The 21,929-nt window shown below is 42.0% G+C and overlaps 1 long non-coding RNA gene across 2 annotated transcripts in view; it reads right to left on the reverse strand.

The window, feature by feature from the left end:
- Positions 1 to 282: 282 nt before the first annotated feature.
- Positions 283 to 21,929, reverse strand: part of LOC116216428 (uncharacterized) — a 60,378-nt gene continuing 38,731 nt past the window's right edge. For both annotated transcript variants that reach the window (XR_014882317.1, XR_004159147.2), the window contains one exon: positions 283 to 6,476. This is a non-coding gene — a long non-coding RNA (uncharacterized LOC116216428). The remainder of the gene's footprint in view (positions 6,477 to 21,929) is intronic.

The following is a 21,929-nucleotide window of genomic DNA, read 5'->3' on the forward strand; positions in this document are numbered from 1 at the left end:
TCTCTGTGCAGAACAAGAATTTTCCCAGACATAGGCAGTTTTATAAAGTTGGCAACATTGTCTTCTACTTCTTCAAACTGATTTCATTCCACTAATAATTCCTGAATATGGGTATGTAATTACAAATTTGAAAGACAAGAAACACTACAAATAGTACAAATTATGCCCTCTTAGCTTTAAGATGACACTGAATACATAAAAAGACACAAAATCCCAAGAGCTATATAACTCCTTATGCTAGAAGTAAGGCACAAAACTTGTTTTTATTTTTCAATTCAGGATTTGACAATGGACAAAGTTAGGAGCAAGTTTTCTGTTTTAAATAGTTAATTCCCTCTCCTCTTAGATCAGAGCTTTGTAAAGCAGAGCATGAACTACATTCAAAAATGTCCTTTTCACGGCAAGAAAAGTTCATCATTTTTAGTTTTTGTTGGCAGTCTGTTAAATGTACTCTAAAGCAAAGTTGGTCTTCTTTCTGTATGCTTTCTGTATGCTTTTCAACAAATCAGTGAGAGGTGCTGACAGTGCAGGGCCTGAAGCTGGGCTAGGTCAGGAGCTCCCATCGCTCAGCTTTCATGTGCATTTAAGAGGCTTTTTTTGGTCACTCTCCAAACAGAATTTTGTCTACCCCTGTTTGTCCAAGAACCCACAAGACCTGTTTTTCAAATGTGGCATTTTTCTTGACTTAATCTCCAAAGCACTCCACCAAAGGAGGGAGCCTGCTCACACCTTTCAGAACTCAGGTGATTAATCAATTACATTGGTTGAAAGATTACCTTGACCCATGTGTGTACTCTTAGGTGACAGGTACCCTGGGCTCTTCCTCTTCTTAGAGCAACTGTCTTTCTACCCAGCACTTGTACTCCTCACGGAGTGAGGAGATTCAGGATGAAATATGCCAATTTGCGTTACATTTATAAGGAGAGCATCTCAGTCAGATGTGCCGAGATCACTTTTGCAGGGTTTATACTGGTATTTTTAGTCAATACTAATACTAGAAACAGGCAGATGAAGCCAGACAGGATGTAGCCTAGTTCAGGTTCCAGCTGACTGAAGCAAAAAAAAAGTCTTGAACCTGTTTAAATTTCTGTTCCATTTATAAGTCTGGCACTGGTAGTTACAGATACTGTTAGCCAGCTACCATAATCCTTCTAAATCTGCCCCTGGCATGCACTGGAGCACATTCCAGGTTAAATGCACAAAGACTGTTCTGTCACCAAAGTCTTCCAAGGTACATTTACAGATGAGACTGAAGGCTTGATTGTGGCACAGGTACTAGGTTTTACCTAAGTTGCTCTGGTGTTGACAGCAGTTCATGACAGACTGCAATGTTTTTTAGGATAGGCTGAAAACTGGACTACCCCAGGGATTTGGGGGTTAATATGTACTCTGGGCGCTAGCCTGCACTTATTCCTTTCTTGCTGCCTCCAGCACCTGTACCATTACGTGTGCTACCTAACTTAAAGCTATGTCTGCCGACACCATAATCACTTTTTCATGTGTCTGTGTAGACCCGACTCTGGCTGCTAAAATTGGCAAAGCCTTCACTGAAGAGGAGACAGCAGATAGACACACACATGCACCCTCAGCCCCCTTGAATCCCTGTAAGAGAAGAAGAAGCTTGCAACCAGTAAAAGTTTCAAGACGAGTGAGTAAACTGACAAGACCTGAAGCAACAAAAAATGAATACCGTGTGCCACAGCCTGTATTGTATTAATGTGAACGCTGCCACCCCTGGAACTGGTGAGAAAGAGGTATAGAACAGATGCGGTGAAATTTGCTTTTTGGTGGTGGATAAAAATATATATCATGTGAAAAGAGGAATGGAGAGCACTGCTGATTGATGCCAAACTGGCCAAACTAGGGAATAATGGAAATGAGCAAAAAGGAAACAGGGAAAAGTAAAGAGAAAATAAATCTTGCCGAGAATAAGGAAGGAAGGAATAATAGGAGGAAAAGGCTGAAGTATATTAGATTGCAAAAAAACTACCATATTAAGCACTAAGGAAAAGGGAAAAGGAAGGAGAACATACACAAACTGCTTGAATACCGCCAGCACTGCAATCCTGAGGACCTCAGTGTTTGTATGGGGTTTTGGCCATATTGCTGACTGGGATTTGAAAAGGTAGTTATTTGAGGCTTCAGAATCTCATATGAACCCATTGTTAATACTTACAGAGATGAAGTAATCTTGCTTTACCTCCAGAAGAAGAAACTGACAATTTAAAACAATCTTTCTTCTCACAGTGGAACAATAGCATCCCTATTTCATTAGTAGTACTATTTCATTAGTAGTGCCATTCATAATAGACATGCCTTCTCTGCATTGCTTAGGCATATTTTGCTGTGATGAAAGTTGACATGTTATTAGTATATCCTGCTCCGTACAGGAGTTAAAAATTGCTGGTGGACTAAGTGTAGTTCTCATCCTCTGTATCACTCTGTAGCAGAGAGAAAAACTGGTAACTTGCCTCTTTCTGAGGCTCTTCTGAATGACCTACTTCAGACAGTTTAAGCAACTTCTACGTCTGTGAACTCTGTCAATGATGTACTCAAGCAAGAGCTCTGGTTCTTTGCTTATCTTCAATTTCAGTTGCCTCCCTACTGTTAACAAATACTTTGGATCCTGTCCGTGGCAGTGAAGTGACATCGAGGTGTTGTTCATATCCCACTGGGGACAGTTCAGGGAGCCAGCAGTGGACAAAGTAATACATGCAAGAGCTCTTTTCTTCTTGAGGAGCTTTTAGTTTATACTAGCAACTAAGGGAGCTGTAGTAGGCCTAGAAGAAAGTAATACGCTAAGGGTTTGCTTCTCTTTTTCTACTTTGCTATTTTAATTTAAGAGTGGAAAACAATAGTGTGCTACACAAATCTGGGGAGATCTGGAAAGGAGTGTGAAAGATGAGATGGTAGAGAGTCCAGGAGAGATCCAGCACAATATAAAAGGAGGTGCAGGTGTTATAGAGTAGCAAGTCACAGGGGAAAGAAAGGCATTTGAAGTAAAAAGAAATGAAGAGTGGGAAGTTAAGGGAAGTTGGTTTCCATATTTATTTTTTGAACAGTTGACTTGAATATCTGAGGGCACGTGTAGTGACCTGTGTTCTCAGTGCTCTGAGCAATGGCAGGCAGAGCAGAAACATGAGGACTTGGGAGATCTTCCTTGGTCGTGAGCCTTGGAGACAATGCTTGGAGATAAGGCCTTACGGGGAGTAAATTTGAACAAACGAGGGTTTACACATGCTTTTGATTCCTGTTAAGGCTACTTCAAATAATCTACTCAGAACGAGGACATCATAAACCGTTTCTCTGGAAAGCCAGTGAAACACGGTTACAGGGATTCTCTTCTTTCTCCTCGCCTTACACAAATATAGGCCAATATACACACAAATCCCTGCATAAATCTTGTCCAAAAGGCTTCTAATCAGGAAAGAAAACAATAATGTTGTACTTCTCACACTATAAAAAAGACCACCTTGGGAAAAGAACAATGCAGCCATAGAGTGGTGTGGTGTCTGTTAAGAAAATTCACATAAAGCAGGCATTAACTATTCAAAGAATTAACTGCAATGAGGCAGTTAAGTGAGTGTGCCTTGTCACTGAACTCAGTGCCATAACAGGAGCAGAGTAAGAAGCAGGTTGTAAAAAATCAGGTAGGGAAATTATATAATCACTGTCCCCTGGTCTGGATTATTCTCTTAGAAGATTGGTCAAAATGTCAGTGGTTGCTTTTACAAGTTGTCTCTGCAGTCAGAGAACAAGTCAGTAGCAGGGTATAAGAGAAACCCAAGATATGGACCAGAGGGGACTCTTAACATTGCTGAAACTAAGTTTTTTGTAACAACACATGTATTTGGCTAGATATATGCTATTCACACTCTTTATATATTCCTTTACATTTATTTGTGGTGAAGTGGTAAGGTAAGAATTAATGCTGTTATTTTTAACATGCATATTTCAAGCGAGTAAAAGCACTCTCACAGGCTTGTGTGCCTGGGATAAAGCATTCTGTGAGTAGTTGTGACCAAAACCAGAAGAACGATACATAAAATTACTCCTTTATTACCCCTATTACAATGCATTAACTGTTTGCTAGGTGCTGACAGAGTCAGACCCCTGCAGCCTTTCTTTTGGTTTGCCACAGAGGAGTGCTGGATCCAAACCAACAAACAGAGGCACAGCATGGGGCCGGTCAAAGAGTATCTCGGGTGTCAGTGATGGGGAAATGACAGAATTCACATTTTCTTCGTATGGAAAGAGGCAACACTGCAGTAAAAGCAACAGGATTTCAGGAGGGCAGATTTAAGTTATCCAGAGGGTCATTAGGTAAGATTTCCTGGAAGACTGATCCAAGGTAAAAGGGGAAATTGAAAGAAATCACATAACTTTAAAGAAATGGTATTAAAGATGCAAGTGCAAAGTTTCCAGTTGCAGAAGATAAGCAGGGAGTAAGCAATCAGATTGGTTAGGTCATTTTGATCCCATACATTAGAGAAAATTATACAGGAAGCAGGAAATATAATGGAGTACTAAAGACAGATTTTCAACAGCACACAGATACAACATCAGGAAGGCCAAGGCACAAAATTACATGCTATTCCTAGAAACCTTGGCTACTGAAATTATTCTAACAATGCATCAGTAATAGGAAAAGCAAGCTTAGTGAACTTATAAACAGAAGGGGAAGCCTACTAATAGATGACACTGGGAGGTAATATACATAATGCTTTTCTTTTTTTTTTTTTTTAATCAATATTCCCTAAAAAGTGGTTTCTACAATTAAAATCAATAGCAAAGGAAATAATCTGTCCCTCAGACAGAGAAAAGATAGGTTAGAGAGCACTTTGCTTGGCTTTGCATTTTCTTATTTGTTGATTCCAAAGAACTAACTTTCATCCTGGAATACTTCAGGAACTGGGTGATGTACTCCTGTAACCACTGATGGTGGTCTTACAGAATATGTGATTTTTGGGTGAGGTACTCAAAAGCAGATAAAAGCAAATATGACATACCTTGAAAAGAAGGCCAAATAATTATTGACTAGCCAATTTAACTCAGTTGTTTGGAGTTATGGAGAAATAGCCAAAAGTGACTATTTGTGACAATTTACAAGGATTGCAAAGGAAGGGAAAAAAGCACACCTGGATTTTTGAATCAATCTATGGATTTGTCAATTTAATTTCTCTTTTTAGCTATTGAGTGGACCTGCGGATTGAAGGAAAACCAGTAATTGTTGTACGTTATGTTCTCTCAATAGATATAAAGTCTTGTTTGCTTTTTAGTACCACACCTATAATCCATGTGTTCTCAACGCTGTTGACAATGACTCTTTGAAAGAGCAAAGCAAGGAAAGCAGGTTTGAAAGAATCAAATATCAAATGTGTGCAAAATCAACTGGAAAATCATACTGATACAGCAGATGACATTAATTCACTGTCAAAATAGGAGGACAAATATTGTCGAGTCCAGAGTCCATAGTATGCCTGACCTATACAAGATGGTGTTTTCTAAACAATTTAGAGAGTGGAACTGAGATCTCCATGAAGCTGAGGAAGAGTGCAAATAAGTTTGATGAGAAATCAAAGACTGCCAGAGATGATCTTGATAAAATAAATGAACGGTCTGTAAAGGAAGGAATAAAATGAAACGAACAGGGACAAATGCAAAATACTACAATTATGGGGAACCTTACCAAGCTCAAAAAAAGAAGATAGGGATCATTTTTATCAAAAGGAGTTTAAAGCTTGTAATGTAATCATTAACAGCACATTGTTATTAAAATGAGTAAGCACAACATAGATACATGTATGCAATCTGTGAACACATTGGGTATTCTTGATTATTTATTTGGTGTTACCATCTCATCATGGTCACTGTATTTGGTGCTGGTCATAGAGAGTGTAACAGAGAGCCATAAAAATTAACAGAAATCCACAAAATATTATATGGAAGGAAAGCTAGGAAAAAAGTGGGATCCGTTAGCATAAGAAACTGTCCAGGAATGAAGGGCCAGGATAGTCTTCTGCAGCAGAAGCCATCTGCTATAGCTGAGCTTACCATGGACAAGTGACATCATACTTGATGCTTCAGTATTGCTTCCAGATCTACAATATTTTGAAAGGAGTGAGATCTTGACTACAATACTTCAAGTGCCAGGCAAACTCTCATAAAGAGCACTAGATATTCCTACTGCAGCCAGAGGTTTATTCTGTTCTTTGAGGACACTCTTTATTTTGGGGAAAAGGCATTTATGCATGCGTAGCAGAGCTGTAATGAGAAGATAGAGAGCAGAGTCCCAACAATTGGTCTTGCCTCACCCATTTTGCCACTTCTGCATTGCTTGAGACTCCATTGCTTTTGTTGGATCAGTAAATTTGACAGCTGGACAAACACGACAGTCTGTTTCAGGAAGACGCTTAGGGTTCAGCCAGGCTGGCAAGGTGGTGGTCTCATTGACAAGGCCTGTGATACTACTGCACCTAATAATGAAGAGCAGAGCATTATTCAATCTTGTGATGGCAACCAGGATTGGCCAAGTCCAGATCACCAGAGAAGCCTGTAGTGAGGAGGCAAAACTGAGATTAAGCCAAGATTTCAAGTTCACAAATCAGAGCCAGTGTCAATGAGACACATAGCCAGGCACTGGCACACCTGGCCTGGTGTAGCTCAAGGAGGGTGGCAAAGGTGAATGCCTTTGCTTGAACAGAGCTCCTAAGCAAAGAGAACCAGGCCCCTGCTTCACACAGCTTTTTCTCACCCATCTCTTTCCATAGCAGTGATCCAATGTTCTGCAATGGCACCAAATCCAAGCTAGCCTACCTCCTCTGGAGATCAGTATGGGGTCCTTCCTGTCTAAGTACAAGTGTCTGTTATTCGTTTTCCACAAGACCAAAAGAGCAAACTCCCGAGCAGTTCCCCAAAATAATAGACCCATAATGTATTTTAAAGCACAACCATGTGCTGATGTCAGAAATATTACTGATAAGCCACAGTCTTAGGAAGAAAAATCCCAAATATATATTGCCAACTTCAGCTACTGTTTTTAACTAGCTCATAATCTCAAGGCTTTGGCCATGAGAAACGATGCTGTGTTGGTTTTTGTTTTGTAAAGCAGATGAGTAGGAAGATTTCCAATACTCTCATTTCTAGCATCTGTAGGCTCCAGAGACCACATTTTCTGATACATTTTCTTTGTTGTAGGCTCCCATAAGCTCTGTGAATGCAAGAGAAATTGTGCCACCTTTCCTTGCAGCTCATTGCCCACATTAAGCTGTCCACCAGCAAAGGACCACCAAAGAATCTGATCCAAAAATTTCAGTATTTTAATTACAGTCTCTACATGACTACTGAACATTTTTTCATAGTTAGCTACAAGGAAAGATGTTTGGCAACACTTGAGCCATCATGCTGAAGTGTTTGACTATAGCCTTGGTGACACAATTGGCCCACGTGTGTGAGGAAGTGACAGCATCAGCTAAGACTGTCACACCACTGACCCTACCAGTAAGTCTGACAGTTTTGGAGATTATAATTACTTGATCATCTTTGTCAAATGCCTTCTCTGACTCATAGGTTATAGACTATGAGGTAGTGTCTCTGCTTTCTGGATCAACTTGTCCATTGGGGTGGCTAAGCCAAATGGTTAGCGGAAGAATCTGCTTAATTCTGATTGTTAATCTCTTTGAATCCCACCCTGTTCATGATCCACCCTGTTTTCCTTTCCTTTAAGAAAGTCTCTGAAGAGCTGTCTCTTCTGGGCAAGCGAGCAACAGTGGTCAGTCTGTACCAAAATCCCTATGACTTGGGTAGAAGGGTATGCTTTTGCAATCACACCCTGCCTTTTAAATTAGGGTATTAAAAGCACTGAGTCAATCAGGGAAAGACATTTAATTAGACTCACAGAAAGCTTCTGTCACCACTCTCGGATGAGCACTGTGTTAGCCATTGGGAGATCAAAAAGAACAAAAAGGAAACATATACAGGAGAACATGGATTAACCAATGTGGGCTTTTTGTGTCACGCATTTAGGAGTTTCACCCAAAATGGTACCAATTTTTTTTCCTCTGTAACGGCAACTGAAAGGACATTTAAACACATACTTGTATCAGGCCATGTACTGACTTTGTGCAGAATCCAGCAGGGACTCCCAGGACAAAGTTTCCGGAGTGGCCTCAAGCTACTTGGGATAAAGTTTGCCTTTTTCCATTCCCAACATCACCTCTGCTTTGAATACCTGGGGATGTTTCTGGTTGCCTGCTGGCAAAAAGGCACTGGAAAGAAATTTGTTAAATTAGCACTTCTCGCTGCCAGAAAACTTTTTGACTGCAAGGTGGAAATGTGAGAAACCTCCCACTCTGCACACGGGGCTAGCGTATTCAGCTGCTATGCTTCACTGGAAAAAATCTGCTGTAGTTTTAAACAGAAACCGCAGAGGTCTGACAAAGCCCATAGGAGACTCCTGGAACTTTTAACCAAATTGTTATTGTATTTCTAAGCTGTTGGACTTTCACTGTTAGTCTGCATTATTCTTCAAATAAAGGCCCAATCTTGACATCCAATTAAACTTCCCACTGAGTCAGATGGGATGGTCAGAAGTGTACAGGGAACAGAATAGGATCTCTACTAAAAGGGATATGTAGATATACTTGCAGGTCCCCATTTTTCCAAGCAAGACTTTTCACCCACTTTTTAACCAGTTTTTTATTCTGGCAAATTTCTGGTTGGTGCAAACTTCACCCAGGATAAGCAAAACCTCATTTAAAAATCAAATTATATTTCTACCTATAAATACCTAGGATATCTATATTGCCTTTTTCATGATAGGAGAGGATGGTTGGTATCTTTCTCTAGATTCATTCTCTAGGTGTCTCAGTCTTCAACACAACTGACACAATCAGGCTTGTCCCAGGTTGTAGCACCTGCCCAGGTTTAAGAAAGGATTGCAGCCCTAGACTGGGCACCAGAGCGCCATACCAAACATAGCAGTCCATCTTTAACCCATTCTGAGCTGTCACGGAGCTTTGAAGCAGACTGCCTCTCAAGTTCAGAAAATTAATCAAGAAAAATTATGGTAACTAAAACACTGCTTGGCACACTGAATAAAAAGAAATAACACAGATATGTAATTTCACCAACAAAAGCTTCACTGTAGTCATTTAAACAGTGTGCCTGTGAACCATGAGGTTGGAAGCAAACTACTTCAGTCAGTGGAAAGACTTTCATTAAGCTAAATGGCTTTGTATCAAGCTTTTACTGGATGGAGCTCTAAAAAATTTCCTCCAGAAGTTCTGGAGACTATTTTAGTCTATTTGAGACGTAAGGAAGGAAACTAGAAAACAATAGCTGGCCAGACCAGCAGAAAATGCATAAATACAAGCAATTGAAATACAGTATGAGTTAAAAATATGTTGGTATAAAGCTAAACTATGATCAGTATGCTTAACTGCAGCTTTTAGACTGCTCCCCAGTGGCTATTTAGCTGCACTGATTCATAGCACTCTGCATGCTTTGTAGTGCTTACTAAAGCCTAGGTGGGGTATTAGTGAAACAGAAAATTATGCTTCAATTTCTAAAAAGATTTGAAGTATAAGGTACAAAATATAAGACATCCCACTTCCGTTAAAAGTGAAGTCTTTATTCTCTAACCTTTTTTTAAGAGCAGTCAATTAGTTTGCCAAAAAGATGTTGGCTGTATTTTGAATTTAGATATCAGCAGTTATAATTTGTTTTTAGTTAATTTACTAATTGACCTGTGCTCAAATTAATATAACAAAAAGATTCAAATCAACGTAAACAAATGCCTGAGTGATTCATTCATTCACTTTGCTGGTTTTGAACCTCATTTTAACACTAGCCACATCTTTTTTTCCAGCTAGAATTGCAGTGATTTATATCACTGTGTTAATTATGTGAGCCTTTAAACTGTGGTTTGGAAAACATTACATATCTGAGGTATTTTTGCAAATTAGGGGATTCATAAAAAAAAAAAAAAAAAAAACAGAAAAACAGGTCTTGCTAAGTTTATTTCCTAAGTGGAAACCTTGAAAGGAGTGCATGTACGAGAGGGAGAGCTGAACTAGGCCTGTGTTTGTGTTCATTCCTTCCCTTCATCTTCCCCCTACTCTTCTCCATGGCAAGATACCAATCATGTTGTGAGTCCTGTCATCTGCATAATGGTTACACCTATTTACTTGCAGGATTGTATCCCCCAACTAAAACCTAGTTCTCAGATACTAAAGCAGAACATATACATATCAACATATGCATTTAGCCATATGAACAAAAATAATAGTTTTCTGCCTCTTTATCATTCAAAGATTGCTTGCCTTACTGGAAGCCAAAGCACAAACTGTTTTAGTCAAATAAAAATTATTGAGCTCAACAGGGCAACTGAATAAAATTTAACAGCCTGTGACTTACAGGCTACACTATATGATCTAGTTCCTTTTGGCCTAAAATTCTACAAGCCTAAATTGAATGTAAGCCCTGCATATTATTTTTAATTAGAACATTGGTGAGACTGGAGGGGACTATCTAACTTCAGCCATGCGTAGGCGTGGATGGACAAATGGCTGTATTTTCGTTGGGTCAAAGACTGCCCTTCTGCATTGTATTTGGCTTCACTTTTAAAGTGACTGAATATCCAGTCCAAATACAAGTTGGCCCAGAATTAATTTCCACTTCCTATCCTTCCTTCTGCTGAAACAAATAAACTGGGATTCAGCTTGCAGGACTCTTGGCTTCATAGGCAGATCTACAAGGCCATTTGTTAACCAAAGAACGCAGTACTTAGGGAGCATGCAAGATGCATCCAAAAATTCCTTGAGATATTAATTCGACTCAATACCTCCAGTCAAGAAAACTAATAATTATTTTCAAGTAACTGTTGCCAGATGGTTTCGCAATTGTTTAATTGCTTATATGCTGACTCAGGAGTGAGACCTGAGAGGCGTTTCAGAGATCCCCACAGAGAAGAACATGAAAATAGATCAAAGCAAATATTGGAATACAGACTGTATTAGTTTTAAGTGTGTCCTCCAAGTCCAACTGACACAGCAGAAATACTGGCAATAATGATATGTGCCTATTAAGCAGCCATCGGAACTCAGCTTCCTACCTTGGTCTGGTCTCAGCTCTTGAAATCTCATTTCCGATTCCTTTGCCCAAAGACTGAAGAGAACTTACTATGTGGCAGTCATTAAGCGTGTGTACTTTGGCCAAAGGCAGAATTTGCTCAATGAAGTCTGCTCAAAATTTAATGAGATAACTTACTCATGAAGCACTTCATTAATGAGTGATCCACCTGTTTAGTAATAAACAAGTGAAGAAAATGTTTGAAGAATTGTTATCCATGACTCAAGCTGATACATGCCCTCTACTTAATACTCTGTTCTGAAAACTTCTTTTTTATAACTGTTATCGTATCATATTGAGGGTGTTTTAAACTACATCTCAGTGTGGATTCCTTTCTACCATCAGTTTCAGGTCATATTTTGTACAACCTACATGGAATCATCAGGAATCTTTTCAGGAGTAATCCTGCAATTCAAACAGAGTATCTCCCATTTACTCTACTTGTTTTCCAAGTCAAAATAAAGAATAATTGGAAAACTTACAAGTCCTGCAAGAGAGATAAGGCAGCTGCAATTTTTAGCATGGATACAATGCTAAAGCTTTCAGTGCTCTAAGTAATATTAAAAGGGAACAGAAGAAAGCAGATAGAAGCCGTAACATAGCCAAGCTACAATTTCTGAAGCTTAGAAATTTCTACTACTGGGGAATGCGTTTCCACCCTGGCTGCAGCATACCAGTCAGCAAATTATCTCCATGCAAAGTTGAATTCAAGCCAGCCTGTTATCTCCTTTACCACTATCACTGAGTAGCAGCAAGCAGGTAATATCCTTTCACTTCCTGATTTTTACCTCCAGATCGTATTCCCTTCCTCCTTGCACTGATATCTCCTTCCATGCAAGCAACTAGCACTCACTTGTGCCTGCAATCTTCCTCCCATGTTATGAGTGAGGCACCTACTTTGTCCTGCAGCCTGCTGAGTTGGGACATCAATATCTGCAGTTCCCCTAGTAAGTAACTACAAATTGCTGTTTTCCGTGGGAAAATCCAACCTGCAGTACTGCTTGAGAAAAGGATCACACTGTGTATATTACAAATTGTACCTGTATTTCTGGAACAAAGCAGCATGTCTTCCTACCCTACAACACCTGTTCTCTACAATATACTGTTCTCACACAGTATATTGTCAGATGTTCTCTCCAGCCCTTTCTAAAGAAACGTCCCTTGTAAATTGCTTTTTGTCCTACTTTCTTTTTCTGATGAATTCTGCTTGATGGTTATATCTTGCATTTACTTAAGTATCCCATTTTCTTGTCCATCACTGCAATTTGTTGAAGTTGCAGTGAATTTTTCAACTTCTCCAGTAATGAACACTCCTGCCCCCCACCATACTTTGCTTTCACTTGAACACATACTTTTTAGAGTTGCAAATTTATTAGGATTGTGTAACGTACTGGAAAGCAGAGCAATGACAGCAGAGCAGCAAGGACTCAGGCTACAGCAAGTGAGGATATGCTCAAATACAAAAGCCATGGCACAGAAATAAAAGAAAGAAACTGCTACCTTCATAAGGCCCCAGGTACACAGGGATCTCCCAATAAGATACCCTCGCTTCCTCAGCCAACCCTTAAATGAGGTCTGGGAAGGAATGCATCCTGGCTCCACTCCTTCTGATCACTCAGGTACATTGCATGCACCTGAGCTCCCCTGGGCTGGCCCTGCCTTCCCAACAGGTGCTCAATCACTGGCTGAGGCCGCGACTTAGCATTTCCACTACATATTCTATTGAATATTTTTGGTTCTAGGGCTGATACCTATCAAAACCCAGTCAGTACAATTTCCTAGTCTTAATAGTCAGCCACTGAAAACTGCTGTCCAAGTCTAGTTTTCTACTAGGGAACTTCTGGTGCTATACTGCTAAACTTTGTGAATCATCTTGATTATTATGTAAGATAACTATAACTGCACTTTTACACCAAAAGCAAGACTTGTCTCTAACTTCCAGAAAGTGCCAAGAATGCCATCTTCAAATCTACCTGATAATACATTAAATATATAAATGAATAGTGCTTCAACCTCAGTAGCTGTTTGGTTAAACTGTTGTGGAGTCTCAGAGGATCACTGAGGTTTGTGGGTACTCATCTACAGAGACAGTGTATCTGTAATTTGCAATGTGGGTGAATAATGTGCGACTAATTATTTCATTTGTAAGAGAGTTCAGAGGATAAACTGGAGACTTGACTAGATTACAGCTAACTGAAACTGAAAAAGAAGTGAATATAAAAGATCTAAATTCTGTTAAAAATCAAAACTCTGTGCAGTTAGCTATGAATAGACTAGGAACCATAATTTTTGGAGGAAATATGTAGCAGCTTCTATGTGTGCTATGAAATAGCTCTTCATATGTATGCAGGAACATATTTTATTCTTGATTTAAAAAACACACATTGTTCAGCATAATCCTTTCTATCACCCTTGTGAATAGTACTGAGATAAACTATTCTGTTTAAATCATAATTTCATTGCAAAACAATATATCAAACTCAAAAGCTCAGTAAGTAGATTTTTTTCCCTTCAAAACATGCCTTGCCTTTAAAGAACCACATTGCAGGAATATCAACCCTTACAATATTCTACTTTTTATCCACATAAAGTTTGAAAAACACTGAAGAGAGTGGTGTAGCAAACTGAAATAATAATACTGCATATGCAAACATGGATTTTCTTTTTAAGGAGTCAAAGAAGCATGCTGCACTGGGAAGATGGGGAAAAAAAAGAAAATATGGTTACATGGGAAGTTCTGAGATGCTATGGGTTTCAGCGTATGTCATGGTTTCATGATTTTTCATTATCGGTATTCCACATCATAACATCATGCAATGTACTGGGGGTTTGACTGCTGATGCTCAAGTTCCGGGTGCCTGTCCAGCGGAGAAGAGCAGCTACGTTTCCCCAGGGGGCTTTGCGGTCAGCGAGGAGATATAACTCCCGGCAAGGTCACCTGATGCTCTTCTCTGCCTGCGCTGCTTCGCTTGCGCTTCTCTGCCTGCGCTGCTTCGCTTGCGCTTCTCGCCTGCGCTTCTCTGCCTGCGCTTCTCATCTCAGCGTTGTGGTAAGGCCGATCCACTATCAATTTCACATTCTCTCTCCTTATAAAATTCTGTTGATACCATATTTAGTAAATTACTTTGTTTTACCTCAGATTGTTGCCACTGTTTTCAATTATTTCGGGGTCCCTTATTTTCTTTTTTTTCCCGGGGGCGCGGATCCGCGGATCCCTCCGCCCTTCTAGTCACGGAACCGGGCCGAACCAGCCCGTAAACCGTTGACATTCTTGGTGGAGAATGCGGGCAACAGTTGCTTTTTAGCTTTTTGAACAAATCTCTCTCTCCGCTCTCAGACAGCTTCATTGGGAAAGTTTATCTGTTTCACCAGTACTGTCTGAAAGCGTGACCTTGAAAAGTCCAGGCGGACGGCCAATACTCTAGGATATTTGTAAACTTTGAGCCTTGCTATCTTGTTTCTGTAAAAGAAAAAAAAAAGAGAAAAAATGCTTTCTCTACTGAAACTGCCTTTTAAGGGGCTGCATGCCACTGTCTCTTCTTTCTTAATGCTAAAAACATACTGGGCCTTAATTAAGTTCACCACTTTGCTCTATGGAGCAATAGGTATATATAGCCAATTGAAAACATGGATGGAAATAACTATGTGGCATCTGCATATTATGTGGCATACCATTCCAGAGGGAGCTGCTAATTTTACAGGGTTGGGGATTTTTAAGCAGGTTTCCAGCCTCTCCTTTGAATTCTTTATGCGGATTTTCAATGCTCACCTGATCACGTTATTAATCTCCGTGAATGTACTGCTCACCATTTCACTTATTATTAGTATTTATTATATTTTGAGGAAGTCTGCCCCAAAACCAGTAAATACTGAGTGGCAGGGAATGTGGAGAGGCCTGGGTGAGACTTTAGAGAGATGGAAATCTTCGGTGTCATGGAACTTTACTCCAGAACACCTGAAAGACCCTGAAAATTTAAACAAATATTTGAGACAGGAATGTCGTGGCTCAGGAAGATCTGAGGAGGCCCAAATTGTTTGGGGCCTGGCTAATGCTTACCGGGCCTTATTCAATACTATCCTGGAGAGGGAGAGAGTTTGTGAAATTGAAAAGGAGAGTCTCAGGGAAACAGTGCAAAATGAGCGAGAGAGTCTCCTGGTCGAGAGAAACAGCCTCCAATCTGAGAGAGATGCCCTCCGAATTGAGAGAGACTCCCTGCAATCCAAACTCAACAGTCTTCAATCTCAACAAGACACCCTCCAATCTGAGCTAGATACTCTCATAATCGAACGAGACAGGCTCCGAGCTGAACTGGAGGATGAGAGCATTGGAACTGACCAACCTGATCAACTACAGGAAGCACCACAATTGATGTCAGTTGCCCCTGTAAGAGGACGGAAAATGAAACGAATCTCGACTCAGTTAGAAGAGAAGAAAGAAGAGGAGAGAGGTCCAGAGGAGTGGCTCCAAGATCCACAAGAAGCACCCCTAAGTCCAGGGGAGGGGCCCTCAGTAAGACCACGGTCACCGGCGCCAATGAGGGCAACAAGAAGTCCCGAAAGAGTAAGAGGTGAGCAAGATATCGTTACCATTGTTGATCGATCTCTGAAAATGAATGAAATTCGAAGTCTGAGAAAAGACTTTTCACGTCACCCAAATGAGCCTATTGCCACTTGGTTACTTCGATGTTGGGACAATGGGGCCAACAGTGTGTGGCTGGATAGTAGAGAAGCTCGCCAACTGGGTGGCGTTGCTAGGGACTCAGCCATTGACAGAGGTATTAGTACATGCCAGAACCAGGCCTTTACCCTCTGGAAGCGGATGTTGTTAGCTGTAAAAGAAAGATACCCCTTCAAAGATGATCTGATGCCTGAGAAAAAGAAATGGGCTGATATGGAAGAAGGCATCTGTTATTTAAGAGAATATGCTGTGGTGGAAATGCTACATAGCCCCGATTTCATTCCTGACGAGCCAGACCAAGAGCATGATCCCGAGAGAGTCAGGTGTACACCAAACATGTGGCGTACATTCACAAAGACCGCACCAGAAAGGTACGCCAGCACATTTGCAGCAATGTATGGCAGAGGGGAAAGAAGACCCCTTATAAGTGAATTGGTTAATAAACTTCAAGACTTTGAGTTACATTTAAGCCCTCTGCGAGCTTGTGTTTCAGCCATTACAAAGGTAGCTGAAAAGCTGGACAGAATGGAAAACAAACAAGAAGATATAATAGACAAACTATCAACCGTGCCTGAAGCTGATAAATCCATGGAGGTAACGGATACATCAAATGGGGACCAGAATCCCCAAAACAGCCTATTGGAGGGGCTGATCAACTTGATTTCCTCCCAGCCGGTGGCATCTAATGTCTCAGCTATCAAAAGAAGACGTTCTCCTGCTCGAGCAAGTGACAACAGTAAGACCACATCACGTTTTGCCTTGTGGCATTACCTACGTGACCATGGAGAAGATATGAAGGAGTGGCATAAACAACCTACTCCTGTACTTCAAGCACGGGTAAGAGAGTTACAAGACAAATCAACCACCAAGGTGAACTTCTCTAAAAAGGTGATTGCTCCAGTTGCTGCAGACAGTGAAGGTAACAAATAGAGGGGCCCTGCCCCCAGCCAGGGGGGGAAAGGGATAATAGAGTTTATTGGACTGTGTGGATTAGATGGCCTGGCACATCAGAATCACGAAAATATAAGGCCCTGGTGGATACTGGTGCACAGTGCACTCTAATGCCCTCGAGTCACCAAGGGACAAAATCAATTTATATTCATGGGGTGACTGGAGGTTCCCAAGAGCTGACTATGTTGGAGGCCGAAATCAGCCTCACTGGTAAAGACTGGCAAAAACACCCTATTGTGACTGGCCCAGGGGCTCCATGCATACTTGGTATTGATTACCTCAGAAGGGGATATTTTAAGGATCCCAAAGGGTATCGATGGGCCTTTGGAATAGCTGCTGTAGACACAGAAGGTGTTAAGCAGTTGTCTATTTTGCCTGGCCTGTCAGAAGATCCATCTGCCGTGGGGTTGCTACGAGTGAAAGAGCAACAAGTACCGATTGCTACAAAAACGGTGCACAGACGGCAGTACCGCACCAACAGGGATTCCTTGCTCCCCATTCAGAAGCTGATTCACCAACTAGAGAATCAGGGAGTGATTAGCAAGACTCACTCACCTTTTAACAGCCCCATATGGCCAGTGCGTAAAGCCAGTGGAGAATGGAGGCTGACGGTGGACTACCGTGGCCTGAATGAAGTCACACCCCCATTGAGTGCTGCTGTGCCAGATATGTTAGAACTCCAATATGAATTGGAGTCAAAGGCAGCCAAATGGTACGCCACCATTGATATTGCTAACGCCTTTTTCTCCATTCCTTTGACCAAAGAATCTAGGCCACAGTTTGCTTTTACCTGGAGGGGCATTCAGTATACCTGGAATCGTTTGCCCCAGGGGTGGAAACATAGCCCAACCATTTGCCATGGGTTGATCCAAGCTGCACTGGAACAGGGAGGTGCTCCTGAGCACTTACAGTATATTGATGACATCATCGTGTGGGGCAACACAGCAAAGGAAGTTTTTGAGAAAGGAGAGCAAATAATCCAGATCCTTCTGCGTGCTGGTTTCGCTATTAAGCGAAGCAAAGTGAAAGGGCCTGCCCAGGAAATTCAGTTCCTAGGTATAAAGTGGCAAGATGGCCGTCGTCACATCCCAACAGATGTGATCAACAAAATCAGTGCCATGTCTCCACCCACTAATAAGAAAGAGACACAATCGTTCCTGGGTGTAGTGGGTTTTTGGAGAATGCATGTTCCAAACTACAGCCTCATTGTAAGCCCCCTTTATCAGGTGACACGGAAGAAGAATGATTTTATGTGGGGTCCTGAGCAGCAGCAGGCTTTTGAGCAGATTAAACAAGAGATAGCCCGTGCCGTGGCCCTGGGGCCAGTACGGATGGAACAGGATGCGAAGAACATCCTCTACACTGCTGCTGGAGAGAAAGGTCCCACTTGGAGTTTGTGGCAAAGAGCCTCAGGAGAGACTCGAGGCCGACCCCTGGGATTCTGGAGTCGGGCGTACAGAGGGTCTGAAGAGTGCTACACTCCAACTGAGAAGGAGATCTTAGCCGCGTATGAGGGGGTTCGGGCTGCTTCCGAAGTAATCGGTACAGAAACACAGCTCCTTCTGGCACCTCGACTGCCAGTGCTGAACTGGATGTTCAAGGGAAAGGGTCCCTCCACCCATCATGCTACTGATGCCACTTGGAGTAAGTGGATTGCGCTGATTACGCAGCGAGCGCGGATGGGGAATCTCAACCGTCCAGGAATCCTAGAGGTGATCATGGACTGGCCTGAAGGCAAAAAGTTTGGAACACCGCCAGCAGAAGAGATATCACGTGCTAAAGAGGCCCCACCATACAATGAACTACCCGAAAATGAGAAGACATATGCCCTATTCACAGATGGATCGTGTTGTATTGTGGGGAAACACCGTAGATGGAAAGCCGCTGTGTGGAGCCCCACACGACAAGTTGCAGAGGCCACTGAAGGAAAAGGAGAATCGAGCCAATTTGCAGAGGTAAAGGCTGTCCAACTGGCCTTGGATGTTGCTGAACGGGAGAGGTGGCCAATGCTTTATGTTTACACTGACTCGTGGATGGTGGCAAATGCTCTATGGGGGTGGTTACAGCAGTGGGAGCAAAACAACTGGCAAAGAAAGGGTAAACCTATTTGGGCTGCTGACCTGTGGAAAGATATTGCTGCCCGAATAAAGAATATGGTTATAAAGGTGCGTCACGTAGATGCCCATGTGCCCAAGAATAGGGCTACTGAAGAGCAGCAAAATAACCATCAGGTAGACAGAGCTGCCAGAATTGAGGTGGCCCAAATAGATCTGGACTGGCAGAACAAGGGTGAATTATTTCTAGCCCGATGGGCCCATGAGACCTCAGGCCATCAAGGGAGAGATGCGACATATAAGTGGGCTAGAGACCGAGGGGTGGATTTAACTATGGATGCTATTGCGCAAATCATTCACGACTGTGACACGTGTGCCACAATTAAACAAGCCAAGAGAATGAAACCTCTCTGGGAGGAAGGGCGATGGCAAAAGTACAAATATGGGGAGGCATGGCAGGTTGATTATATCACCTTGCCACGATCTCGTAATGGTAAGCGTTATGTGCTCACCATGGTGGAGGCAACAACTGGGTGGCTTGAAACCTATGCAGTACCCCACGCTACCGCCCGAAATACCATACTAGGTCTTGAGACACAAGTCCTGTGGCGACATGGTACCCCAGAAAGAATTGAGTCAGATAATGGGACTCATTTTAAAAATTCTCTTGTAGGTACCTGGGCTAAAGGTCATGGTATTCAGTGGATTTACCATATTCCCTACCATGCACCGGCCTCAGGTAAGATTGAACGATACAATGGGTTGTTAAAAACTATGCTGAAAGCAATGGGAGGCGGTACATTTAAGCACTGGGAGAAGCATTTGGCAGAAGCCACCTGGTTAGTCAATACCAGAGGATCTATCAATCGTGGTGGTCCAACCCAGTCCAGCTCCCTACATACCGTAGAGGGAGATAAAGTCCCTGTTGTACATGTAAAGAATATGTTGGGAAAGGCAGTTTGGGTTATTCCAGCCTCTGAGAAGGACAAACCTCTTCGTGGAACTGTTTTTGCCCAGGGACCTGGGTCCACTTGGTGGGTGATGCAGGAAAACGGGGATGTTCAATGTGTACCGCAAGGGAACTTGATGTTGAGGGAGTGCAGTCAGTAATTCCTAGTGCGTGTGTTTATATTTTGTTTGTCTATATTAAGCATGATGTAGTGATGTGGAATAAGGGGTGGAATGTCATGGTTTCATGATTTTTCATTATCGGTATTCCACATCATAACATCATGCAATGTACTGGGGGTTTGACTGCTGATGCTCAAGTTCCGGGTGCCTGTCCAGCGGAGAAGAGCAGCTACGTTTCCCCAGGGGGCTTTGCGGTCAGCGAGGAGATATAACTCCCGGCAAGGTCACCTGATGCTCTTCTCTGCCTGCGCTGCTTCGCTTGCGCTTCTCTGCCTGCGCTGCTTCGCTTGCGCTTCTCGCCTGCGCTTCTCTGCCTGCGCTTCTCATCTCAGCGTTGTGGTAAGGCCGATCCACTATCAATTTCACATTCTCTCTCCTTATAAAATTCTGTTGATACCATATTTAGTAAATTACTTTGTTTTACCTCAGATTGTTGCCACTGTTTTCAATTATTTCGGGGTCCCTTATTTTCTTTTTTTTCCCGGGGGCGCGGATCCGCGGATCCCTCCGCCCTTCTAGTCACGGAACCGGGCCGAACCAGCCCGTAAACCGTTGACAGCGTAGCAGAAGACCTTAACAAAGACAGAGAGATTTTGTGTTAGCACTTCTTCTGAACAGTGTAAGCGAATTAGTAGTATATGATCAATTTTCTAGACTAAAATAGCTCCTAGTGAGGCCAACAGGTGTAAGACTAGTAGTCTTAGAATCCAAAAATGACTTTTGGAAATGAAAATAACTTAGAGACTTTTAAAAGGTCGTATTTAAAAGGTTAGTAGACTTAAACCCACAAATGCATAAGGAAAGACAGCCATAGAATCATAGAATGGCCTGGGTTGAAAAGGACCACAATGATCATCTAGTTCCAACCCCCTGCTATGTGCAGGGTCACCAACCACCAGACCAGGCTGCCCAGAGCCACATCCAGCCTGGCCTTGAATGCCTCCAGGGATGGGGCATCCACAACCTCCTTGGGCAACCTGTTCCAGTGCATTGCCACCTTCTGTGTGAAAAACTTCCTTCTAATATCTAGCCTAAACCTCCCCTGTCTCAGTTTGAAACCATTCACCCTTCTATCACTATCCACCCATGTTAACAGCCGTTCCCCCTCCTGTTTATATGCTCCCTTTAAAAACAGGAAGGCCACAATGAAATCTCCCCGGAGCCTTCTCTTCTCCAAGCTAAACAAACCCAGTTCCCTCAACCTTTCTTCATAGGAGAGGTGCTCCAGCCCTCTGATCATCTTAGTGGCCCTCCTCTGTACCCGTTCCTACATACTAAGATATTTTTACATTGTTTTATCTGAAAGGCTTATTAGAGTGATACAATCTCAAGGGATTCATAGCAAAGATCTAAATCGTTTTACAAAGGATTTCGGTTGATTTCTATTCCACTAATTCTCTTCCTACCAGCCCTCAGCTTGCTTAGAATTAGAGTAGGAAATGGACATACAACACACAGTCTCTTCATGAATCCCAACACTGATGAATGACTGTGGAAATCCTGGGTCTGCTGGTTTGAAAGGGCTGAGAGATTAGGTTTTAAAAAGCAGCTGGACTGTCTATACAAGTTGAAGGCCTCCAGAGGAAGAAGATAGGCCTTTGAGCACTTCTGTTGTTTATTGTACAAAACTACCACCATGAGTCACTGCTGATAGAACTTCTCACTTCAAGTCTCTGTTTTTCCTGCCCCATATTTCTTTATTTCATATTTCATATTTCTTTATTTTTGGATCTTCAGTGCAAATGGAAATGTTATGCAGTACATCTTGTTATTTCAAGATTGATGCTAGAACAACATTAAAGTAGAAACTGAAATTGCAATGTAGCCAGAACTGCTCTCATGGCAGGGAAAAACGTTTTCTTATACTTTTGCTTGACACTTGTATCCCTCCAGATACAGAGATGCTGAGTTGGTGGGAGATATTATTCACATGTTTTAAAAGTTCTTGTTTTCTTCCAAGGGGACACATAATTTTGTTGTTTAGC

This window comes from Meleagris gallopavo, chromosome 3, assembly GCF_905368555.1.
Source record: "Meleagris gallopavo chromosome 3, MGAL_WU_HG_1.1, whole genome shotgun sequence".
NCBI lineage: Eukaryota > Metazoa > Chordata > Aves > Galliformes > Phasianidae > Meleagris > Meleagris gallopavo.